The sequence below is a fragment of the Schistocerca nitens genome, chromosome 3 (assembly GCF_023898315.1).
Source record: "Schistocerca nitens isolate TAMUIC-IGC-003100 chromosome 3, iqSchNite1.1, whole genome shotgun sequence".
NCBI classification, from domain to species: domain Eukaryota; kingdom Metazoa; phylum Arthropoda; class Insecta; order Orthoptera; family Acrididae; genus Schistocerca; species Schistocerca nitens.
Window position 1 is genome coordinate 664,307,119 of NC_064616.1, and position 11,990 is coordinate 664,319,108.

The window sequence follows — 11,990 nt, forward strand, 5'->3', positions numbered from 1 at the left end:
AAGCTCATCCAGTGCAGCATGGCCCCCACAGCTGTCAAAACACGCCCTCTTCGGCTACTAACGTAACAACAGGAGGCGCAAGCACGACCGCGTCTGTTGGTAAAGTTTGTCGTGGCTTTTCTCAGTCATCTTCTATCCTCCTACGGTCACTCAGCAGGTCATTAATGTTTATAGAGGAAAAGAGAGGTCTTATCCTAGGAATCCGTATGCTACCCTTCATCTACGGTTCATAGCGTTTTCGCACGAGCTGTATTAATTATGATATTCGAACTGAGAGAGAATTCTCCAGCAAACCGATGTTAAGGACGGGAGTCACCTGTGCTGGTACATCTCGCACAAACACTATTCCACTGCCACACCTAATGTGCAATGCACTACATACAATAAAGCCTATAGCACTTGAAGCAAAATATTACCATGTCCGACCTATGGAAGAAAGTCCTACATCTAAAAAACTATCCCGCAAGCCGCTGTACAGTGGATGGTGGAGGGAACATCGTAGACAGCTGAGGAACTAGGATGGTAGATACGGTGCATACCACATACTGAGCGAGGCGCCAAAGATAGATAATACCCGAAGACCATTTGAAAAAAGAAAATGGATTTTTGACCAACAAACCTTTGTTAAGATCTACAGCACCCTGCGGTAAAACACCCAATTTGAAAAATGTAGCTATTGCCTGCCAATTCTACGTTTTTAATACTAAAATCAGAACTCCTTAATATCGACAAGTTTTACAGATAAGATTTATGTAATAACTACCGCAGAATACTATTTGTGATCTGGTGTTGGTAAGTTGTAAAATTCAGTATCCGACGCGTAATGTTATACCGTGGCAGATGCAATAACTAGTCACGATAGTTGTACGAACACATCCCATCGCTTTTCCATAATATTGCGACCATAAATAAATGACATGCTCTGTAAGCGAACCAGTGTATGACCACTTTCCATTGCTATAAATGATGAACGAATAACGCAGTGCTTATTAAAGTGATGCCAGAGATTCTAACAAACCTTCATGCTGCTACTGCTGGCCGGCCGGTGTGGCCGAGCGGTTCTAGACACTTCAGTCTATACTTCCACTACGGTCGCAAGTTGGAATCCTGCCTCGGGCATGGATGTGTGTTATGTCCTTAGTTTAGCTAGGTTTAAGTGGTTCTAAGTTCTAGGGGACTCATGACCTCAGATGTTAAGTCCCATAGTGCTCAGAGCCTCTTTTTTTTTTTTTTTTTTTCCTACTGCTGAAACATGCGATTACTGTCAAGTCCTCAACCACGTCTTTCACGTTCAGACCTCCAATCATGTTCTGCAGTGGAATACAGAAGTGTGTCGCACTCTTAAAATGCAAGTCTGGTGTTTTCCCCGTCTAGATATATAATCTCGAAGTGTGTGTTATGGCACTTAAACAAAATCGTGGATTGAGGGAGAAAACAGTTTCCCCAAGTAAAATATAGCACCTATATATATAACAGCCATTTTATTAGTGTTAGCAATCTCCTCCTAGTTTATAGGAATACAGTGTGTTCGGAAAGTCCCGTTACAAACTTCTAGGACTTGTAGAGGGGGGGGGGGGGTGAGTACATAGTATTTTGAACAGGAACCCATCTGTGGAAACGTACCGTTTCCGTGCTCCAAACGTTTGAAAACAAATTTGCTAGGAAGGTAGGCAACATAGAAGTCCTGGTGGTGGGGGGGGGGGGGGGATATCTGATGGCAGTTGACATCTATCCTACCTCTCGGACCTGGTTCGAGCCTCATTCACGCGTCTGTGAGTGTTAGAGCAACATGGCTGAGTACACGTTTGCAAAATACACCGACATTATTCTTCTGTATGGCGAAAATAACGGTAAATGAAGACTTGTTCGTCGGCTTTATCAACATCGCTATCCACAACGTCCACTCCATAGCATACCTTTTTCCCCACAATAACGCAGCGGCTTCGAGGAACGGGTACCTTCACCGTCTGCAGGCGTGACTGTAGAACTCCAAGGAGACGCTGCACATCCGAAATGGAAGAGTGCTTGTGAAAACTGATTAAGTTTTCTTTTTGTTTCTTTAGTTATTAGCGAATGGAAATATAAAACGAGTCATGTAATGCGTCACACCTCATAATTTACTTGTAAAAGTGGTCGCTTTACCGACATGTTTTCGAGCGGCAGCAGGACGTAAACGGTACGTTTCCGGACATGGGTTCCTGTTCAAAATATTATGTACTCACTCTCCTCTACAAGTCTAGAAGTTTGTAACGCGAATTTACAATTACCCTGTGTGTTTAAAACTGTAGGTAGAATTATTCCACTACTGCCAACGAATATTTCGCGTTGCAGGATGGGAAGTGTGACTAGTATCGAAACATGCGAGTGGAACAAAAAATTGAATGAATAGCGGTAAATATTACCATAATTTACGAGATAATACACTGTAACTGAATTACTGTAAAAATGAAGTCGTCATGATTTTTTGCTATAAGTACACCCACCGCCCATTGCTATTTGCTGTAGCTTTTACTGACTATTTTAACTCTCGAAATACCCTACGTTTCCATTGTAAGATATATCCAAACATGTGATTTCAAATGTCTAACAAGAAGCACAGTCCGATAGTTTAGTTGCACATTAATACCATAAGACGGGGCTCGCTGGCTACTAGATAATAATATACACGTATGTATAATACATGCGTCGTTACAAAGGCTGCTGAAATAATCAGATTTTCCTCAAAAAAGTGTTAAGTTGATGTTGGCAAAGATCACTATGCGGTGGCGTGAATGCAGCAGATTGCTATCTACCACTTCAAAACAGTATTCCGAACCTAGGTGGCGTTCCGTTAATGATAGTAACGCAACATCTCACCCTGACGTGCTGGTACGGCACGTCGAGAGTTCACGTCATAACCAGTGGTGCAGCAACATACGTGTAAAACGGCAGAAACGCAAGGTGTCCGATGTCGCTCACAGGTAGGTAGAACCACCTAGGGAATTGGTGTAAAAAAATGGTTCAAATGGCTCTGAGCACTATGGGACTTAACATCTGAGGTCATCAGTCCCCTAGAACTTAGAACTACTTAAACCTAACTAACCTAAGGACATCACACGCGGCCATGCCCGAGGCAGGATTCGAACCTGCGACCGCAGCGGTCGCTAATTCCAGACGGTAGCGCCTAGAAGCGCTTGGCCACTCCGGCCGGCAATTGAAGTGTCAGAAAAATTAGATGATTTATTCAAGACAAAGAGCTTTACAAATTTCGTAAGTCAATAACGTGTTGGTACAAGTCTGGCCCTTATGCAAGCGTTATTCGGCTTGGCTTTGATTGAAAGAGTTATTGGATGTCCTTGTGCGCCCCCGATAGCAGAATGGTCAGCGTGACGAAGTGTCAATCCTCTGGGCCCGGGTTCGATTCCCGGCTGGGTCGGGGAATTTTCTCCGCCCAGGGCTGGGTGTTGTGTTGTCCTCATCATCATCCTATCCTCCTCATCGACTGCATGTCGCCGAAGTGGCGTCATATTGAAATACCGGCACCCGGTGAACGGTCTGCCCGATGGGGGGCCCTAGCTATACGATTAAATTAAATAAATTGGATGTCTTCCAGAGGGATATCGTGCCAAATTCTCTCCAATCGGCGCATTAGATCGTCAAAATCCCGAGCTGGTTGGAGGGCCCTGCCCGTAATGCTCCAAACGTTCTCAATTGGGGAGAAATCCGGCGACCTTTCTGGCCAAGGCATGTTTGGCAAGCGCGAAGACAGGCAGTAGAAACTCTCGCCATGTGCGGGCGGGCAGTATCTAGGGGGAATGTAAGCCTAGGATGGCTTGCAGCGAAGGGCAGCAAAATGGAGCGTAGAATATAGTACCGCTGTGCTGTAAGGCTGCCGTGGATGACAACCAAAGTCCTACTCTGAAATGAAACGCGCCCCAGACCATCACACCTGAATGTCGGGCCGTATTGTAGGCGGCGGTCAGGTTGGTATCCCACTGTTACTTAAAAGATATGCTTAATCAGCGACGAGGGGTCCCTGTGTAGGAGATAAACATTTTTTTCTTTAATTAATGTCCGCTGACAGAATTTTTCCCTGTGTGCAGCGTGACGTAGAACAATAGCAGTGCAGCAGCCTTATCACTCCAGCACGCGAGTCGGGTATCACGTCGCACTGCCACGCCCCGTGCGTGTGTCGCCACACACACGCATCGTGCGGAGCGTATGTAAATATGAGTGCATATTATCAGTTGACAAAAAATACATGACAGCATCCTCGTCGCAGTGATTTATTTAAAACAATTAATTCTGATACATTGGGCGGTTTATGTTGAGTGATTTTTTTTTCTTTTGCTCACTGCACTGCCGCTGTCGGATGATGGGATAGTTGTTGATTGCGTTGTTAAGACGACGGAAGTACGTGTATATTCTAATAAAGGCTATAGCGACCGCAGTGCGCCTATCACTGTAGATGAGATGAACACACACATACCGTACGACGAGCTCCAACACAGTGCCGGTCTGCCTAAACTTCATGTACCATGCAACAGTATGACTGCTTCTTTTCCGTATTGTCTCGTGGTGCCACAGAATACACACAGCACCATTTTTCCAACAACAGCGATTGTTTTGCTCCCTATCAGCAAACTTCAAATATATAAGTACTATAGTTTTTGTAAAAAAAAAAAAAAGAAATTGCTTGATGATTATGGCTTCGGTGAGTTGGCAACAACTCTGTTATGAAAATATAATTACGTTACTTCAACGGTGTGCTGCCTTCCATAGTGAGGATGTACCATACACATACTCGCAGCACACAATAGATCTGTTTCGTGAATGTAAGTGCGCTCCTCAGTATTCCGATTGCGATATATCTTAACTGCTTATATGTAGTCCAGGGTGTGTTGAACGTAATGGATAGTCTAATGAGTACAGGATATGGACTGAGAGTAAATCGAAGAAAGACGGAAGTAATGAGAAGTAGCAGAAGTGAGAACAGCGAGGAATCGCGAAGTAGGCGAAGTTAAGGAATTATGCTACTCAGGCAGCAAAATGATCCATGGTAGACGGAGAAGGAGGACACAGAAAGCAGACTAGCAGTGGCGAAAAGGGCATTCCTGGCCAAGAGAAGACTGGAGTCTGCACCCCAGCATGAAACACAACAGTTACGGCTGGCTGCTTGAAAATTTTGGGAACTATGTTACTAGAAACAAGGCTGCAAGTTAAAAGAGTTTAAGATTTACTTGGCAGCATAACACGTCAAGGAAACAAATTCCATACATATAAACAGTGTTTTCAAAACTTTTTTCTTTATCCTCTGACAGAAAAATGTGAATAAGTTGGAATCACTTGGTTTAGCTGAAATGTGTTAAGCTTATATTCAGACGTTTTGTTTTAGTAATACTTCAGTTGGTGTATCCAGGAATATAGGAAGAGACTTCTGGCGAAAAAGCATAATGTTTTATTGTCACTTATTTTCTTAAGAAGCACTCAGTTACCCTCAAGTAGATCATTTTTGAATATACCATCTGCCAAATGTCCTCCATTGGAATCTGTGCACTTCCGCAGCCGGGCCTGGAAGTTTCCCATGACATTTTGCACCATATTGACTGGTATTCCTTCAATTTCGTCCCGAATTCGTTGTTTTAGGGCTGGGATAGTTCTGGGTGGATCGTTCTGAAAAACTCTTGTTTTTAACTAACCCCATAGAAAAAAGTCGCGGGTTGTCAAATCTGGAGGGCGAGGGGGCCAAGGGATATCCCCGTTTCGGGAAATGACGCCGCCTGGAAACAAAGCATTCACAACACTCATGGTAACCCCTGCAGTGTGGCTTGTTTCCCCATCTTGTTGAAACATTGTGTGTTCATTCACTGGAAAACGGGCGAGTTCTGGCGTAAGAAAGTTCTGGATCGTTGCAATGTAACTCACAGAGTTAACAGTCACAGCACTTCCATTGATATCCTCGAAGAAAAATGGGCCTATGATTCCTTTTGCCGACATTGCGCACCAAACCGTCACTTTTTGAGTATGAAGAGGCGTTTCATGAAGAGCGCCAGGGTTTTCCTCCTACCAGTATCTGAAGTTTTGTTTATTAACAAAACCAGAGAGGTGGAAATGCGCCTCATCGCTCATCCACAAGTTGTTTACTTGGTCGTCATTTTCTTCAAGTCTTCTGGCCATTTCTTCACAAAATTGTAATCGTTTCTGATAGTCACTTGGTTTGAGAGCTTGCACAATCTGTATTTTGTATGGGTGGAAATGTAAATCTTGACGAAGGATCCTTCTCACCGAAGTGTTACTTTTTCCAAGACGTAGAGCATGTTGTTTGGCAGATCGGCGTGGACTTCTGAGCATTGCCTGTTGAACAGCAGCGATGTTTTGAAGGGTTCGAACGGTTTTTTGCACTCCCACCTCGTTTGTTAGACGTTGATCCAGTTTGTTCAAGGTTGTTTATTCACGAACCAATTGCGTTATCGGAGGGAACAGGCCTGTTGCACGCACGGTATGTTGAAATGGCGTCGAAAAGCACGTCGCGTTTTCACCAAACTCTCACCATTCGTATAATACGCTTTAACCGCGTAGCCGCGATTTTCACCCGTCCAGCGATCCATCGCAACTAAATGGCGGGACATGCAGGTAGAACGAAGCCGGCCACCATTACCCCCACCACTCACATTCCAGTTGTCAAGGCCATCTCCAATCTGCCCGTTTCACTGGCTAACCCTGTATTATTTGCATCCTACTCTAATTACCACTTCTTGCCACGTCTGAATGACGTAATGGCAAAAGCTCTTCAGGTCACTTAAAAAAATCCACAGTTCTGACATCAATCATAAATTACACTTCAGAGGAAATATAAGTTTCTGCTCATTTGCAGAAGACGAGTTTAGTTAATTCAAGTAATTACGAATACGGCTGAAGGAAGCTGCCTGGCTGAAGATAAAAGAAAGACGTGATTCTGGCGAAAGCTCGCGATAAGCAGGAAATCCCGTCACAAGATTTCGTATGTCTCAGTTGGGTACTGTATCTATTCCTAACACACCTGGCGTCAAGGAATTCGCAATTAGCAAATTAATTTCGGAACTAAAATTGTCTTTGGGCAAATTCACACAAATGTACGATATGCATTTTTAAAAAGCTAGAAAAAGACACACTGCTATTTACTACACTTAATAGCAATCTGTCTTTTCCTACATTGTTGATATTCATACCTGAAGTTTCCATTGTTCGATGTGTGTTTTTGATGAACTGCTGAAGCGCAGGATAGTAACTTGCGAGTGTAGCATATCGAAACATGTAACGTGGTTCTGTGTGTATTCCACAACGTATGAGCACCACGAAAATTAGTAGCGCGAGCTGTATAATAATGTAAAGAAGGTTCTGCAGAACATAAACTTCTAGAAAATACGAACTCAATAAAAGTACCCACCGATGATGGCACAAACGTTAAAAAGGACGGTTGATTGCATAATAAGCAAATATAATTCGTATAATTTAAAATAAGTTCGTAGTTTAACGCTCAATCGGCTCTGTGGTCGTCAAAGACAGGGCGCAAACTTTGTGCAAACAAGAATATGGGAAGGGATTCCTTCTACGAACGACCCTAACATTCACCTAAACAAATTTAGGGAAGCACTGAAACCCTAAACCATAACGGTCGTACTGTAATTCTAGTCCCGTGCCTCGAGGAGTACCTACTTAACCACAGCGCCGCTTCCCTCTGTCTCAGTTGATGTAACCTCAAGATATCATCCCGACGTCTAAACTACTTTACGAGTTTTGCGAGCCCCGTCATTTGCCCCAACAGGGATAAAAAAAAGTAGTGGAATTAATTCAATCTGTCATAGCTTCAACACGACATGAATTCAGAGAAACGTCTTCTGCATCAGCGAAAATAAAGTTATCTATAACATTGTAATTCGGCAGCCAAGTTCAGTGTATATATTCTGACGTCTAACATATCAAATATTATACTTACAATAACGAACAGGATAATAACTATACAAAGTAAAATTTAGAATATGAGACGAATGTGCGCGCCAGTGAAGCAAAGACAACCGAAACAAAACTTCCTTCTTTTTTTCTTTACTCGACTTGTCTGCAGCCAGTTCATTATACTGGAAAATTGTATCATGAAGGGGTTCTCCTGGCGCGGGTGAGGAATACTTTAAGCAAGGCGGTCGTGTCAACACCGAAAGTGCAGTCAACTCCTTGTTTAGTCCAGCACTTTACTGCTGCCCCGTCTTATCGAAAAGACGAACATACACTCCTGGAAATGGAAAAAAGAACACATTGACACCGGTGTGTCAGACCCACCATACTTGCTCCGGACACTGCGAGAGGGCTGTACAAGCAATGATCACACGCACGGCACAGCGGACACACCAGGAACCGCGGTGTTGGCCGTCGAATGGCGCTAGCTGCGCAGCATTTGTGCACCGCCGCCGTCAGCCAGTTTGCCGTGGCATACGGAGCTCCATCGCAGTCTTTAACACTGGTAGCATGCCGCGACAGCGTGGACGTGAACCGTATGTGCAGTTGACGGACTTTGAGCGAGGGCGTATAGTGGGCATGCGGGAGGCCGGGTGGGCGTACCGCCGAATTGCTCAACACGTGGGGCGTGAGGTCTCCACAGTACATCGATGTTGTCGCCAGTGGTCGGCGGAAGGTGCACGTGCCCGTCGACCTGGGACCGGACCGCAGCGACGCACGGATGCACGCCAAGACCGTAGGATCCTACGCAGTGCCGTAGGGGACCGCACCGCCACTTCCCAGCAAATTAGGGACACTGTTGCTCCTGGGGTATCGACGAGGACCATTCGCAACCGTCTCCATGAAGCTGGGCTACGGTCCCGCACACCGTTAGGCCGTCTTCCGCTCATGCCCCAACATCGTGCAGCCCGCCTCCAGTGGTGTCGCGACAGGCGTGAATGGAGGGACGAATGGAGACGTGTCGTCTTCAGCGATGAGAGTCGCTTCTGCCTTGGTGCCAATGATGGTCGTATGCGTGTTTGGCGCCGTGCAGGTGAGCGCCACAATCAGGACTGCATACGACCGAGGCACACAGGGCCAACACCCGGCATCATGGTGTGGGGAGCGATCTCCTACACTGGCCGTACACCACTGGTGATCGTCGAGGGGACACTGAATAGTGCACGGTACATCCAAACCGTCATCGAACCCATCGTTCTACCATTCCTAGACCGGCAAGGGAACTTGCTGTTCCAACAGGACAATGCACGTCAGCATGTATCCCGTGCCACCCAACGTGCTCTAGAAGGTGTAAGTCAACTACCCTGGCCAGCAAGATCTCCGGATCTGTCCCCCATTGAGCATGTTTGGGACTGGATGAAGCGTCGTCTCACGCGGTCTGCACGTCCAGCACGAACGCTGGTCCAACTGAGGCGCCAGGTGGAAATGGCATGGCAAGCCGTTCCACAGGACTACATCCAGCATCTCTACGATCGTCTCCATGGGAGAATAGCAGCCTGCATTGCTGCGAAAGGTGGATATACACTGTACTAGTGCCGACATTGTGCATGCTCTGTTGCCTGTGTCTATGTGCCTGTGGTTCTGTCAGTGTGATCATGTGATGTATCTGACCCCAGGAATGTGTCAATAAAGTTTCCCCTTCCTGGGACAATGAATTCACGGTGTTTTTATTTCAATTTCCAGGAGTGTATATGTACTATATTTTCTTCATATTGGGTACCAAAGCAATACATTTATTAAAAGAGGGTGGCATTTCCCCACATCTGCTGTGTTTATTTTATTGGTACAAGATTACTTTCTGCCGTTAAGTGGTATGTTTTCCTTTCTAAAACTATAAGTTTTAGGTTTATTTTTCTTGGAAACTACTTAAGATATTACGGTGAAATTTTTACAAGTTGTTAAACAGGCTTTATTCAGTGTTTAAAAATGTTTTGGGAGCAATGGATTGTAATATGAAAAATTAATACTTTTTAAATCTGAATACTAATATTTTAACAAAAAATATCACACAGAATATCTCATAACATTTTTCAGTAACGTGAAATTCAGCAGAAACATTTTAAAATAGTAAACATACATATTTCAACTGCTTGTGAAAGTTGGAGACCTGTATGTATTATAGTTTTAAAGAAAATGTTACTTATAATTTAAAAATGTAAATTTGAGGAACGAAGCTTTAAAATCTATTACCTGTTTAGAACATCGCAGCTGCGTAGGCTTTATTGTTAGGCTCTTCAATCTCATCCAATGGTTTTCATTTACACTTTTTCCTCTGCTGAAGTTTGTTCTCATAAGCATGTTGCACCCTTTCAGCATTTCTTATTCTTTCAGAGTCTATCGTAGTCATGTATTGAACTGTGAAGCATCCTGGTTTTAGTTCTAGCCTCTTCTCTACTTCACACTTAATCACATTCCCTTTATTGTCAACAACTACTGCATCATAGACTCCAAAATGTAGAGAAATAATTTCAATAGCAATCCTTTTGAGAATGCGACTCCAAATTACATTATTAACACTTTATTAACATTATTAACACATTATTAACACTTTTCCATACAGACATTTCTCCGATAATGTTCCATTTATTAATTCTCTAAATTTGGCGTAATTTCTTCCATAACTGCGCAGATAAATTGTGTTTGTGTTCCTCGATTTCTCCAGTATTTTTAATTTATTGTACTTACACCATGGCGATGAACCACGTGGACATAAACTGTGTTCCTGTTTTGCATCTGTCGGCGTTATATGAAAAATTAATGCCCAAATTTCCTCTCTCATACCTCTTACACCTTTGGTATTCTTCCTTATGCAAAGCCCATAATATCTGTGCAGTCTGTCTATGACAACATCTGTCAACCTGTTTCTACCTCCAATAGGCTTTCCATCAGCAAGTTTCTTTCTTCCTAATTTTGTTTTCAGCTGCCTCAGTCTAGACTCAATTCTGTTCTGAATGTAACCAATACATTCTAACTTTTTTTTTTTAACCTCATTTTGTTCGTTATTGTTCGTTTCAATTGTTCGTGGCGGACGTCCCCAGACGCCCGTTGAAGTTCGTTATTTATGCATTCACTCAGTTTTTTTTATTAAGAGAGCAGCTAACCCTCTGACCAAACACGCTGAGCTACCGTGCCGGCGACCATCTGAGCTTCCGACGCACGACTGACGCCCGGTACTCACAACTTTACTTCTGCCAGTATCTCGTCTCCTACCTTCCAAACTTTACAGAAGCTCTCCTGTCTTATTTTCTGCCAGGGCTCCCAATCTCCGCACAGAATCCACACAACGCAGAATCCCTATCCCTATCGCCGAAGAAAATAGAGAGAAGTTCAAAAGATGTAAAAGTCTTTCTCCGACAAATAAACAAAAGCAATCTGACAAACGGGTCAGGGAAAGGCCACAAAGAGCAGCGGAGGCCCTTTTTATTTATTTATTTATAAGTACTTAGAATTAAGATAGATGCGTAATTCTTGAAGAAAATTTATCAGAAAACTCGGTAAAATTTTAATATGCAAAAATCAAAAATTCTGTTTAAAAAAATGGCTCTGAGCACTATGGGACTTAACTCCTGAGATCATCAGTCCCCTAGAACTTAGAACTACTTAAACCTAACTAACCTAAGAACATCACACACATCCATGCCCGAGGCAGGATTCGAACCTGCGACCGTAGCGGTCGCGCGGTTCCAGACTGTAGAGCCTAGAGCCGCTCGGCCACTCCGGCCGACAAAAAAATAAGTAAATAAATAAATAAATAAATAAAAAATAAAAAAATAAAAAATCTGTCTTTTGCACTTTTTCACCTTCAAGTCAAATGTGCCACATTCAGTAAAAGGACAACGTCTTTAATTTTACGTTTTCTATTCTTCTTGATTCACGAATATGCTGTATTGTTAGTTTGACAGATTGACAGTTTGGTAAGACCAACATATTTGAAGAAATATTTTTTCTCAGAAACATGAAAGGCTCGAATCCAAGACGGTGTACTTTTTGCAATCCATTAGCAAGTGTTCATCGCTACAGTA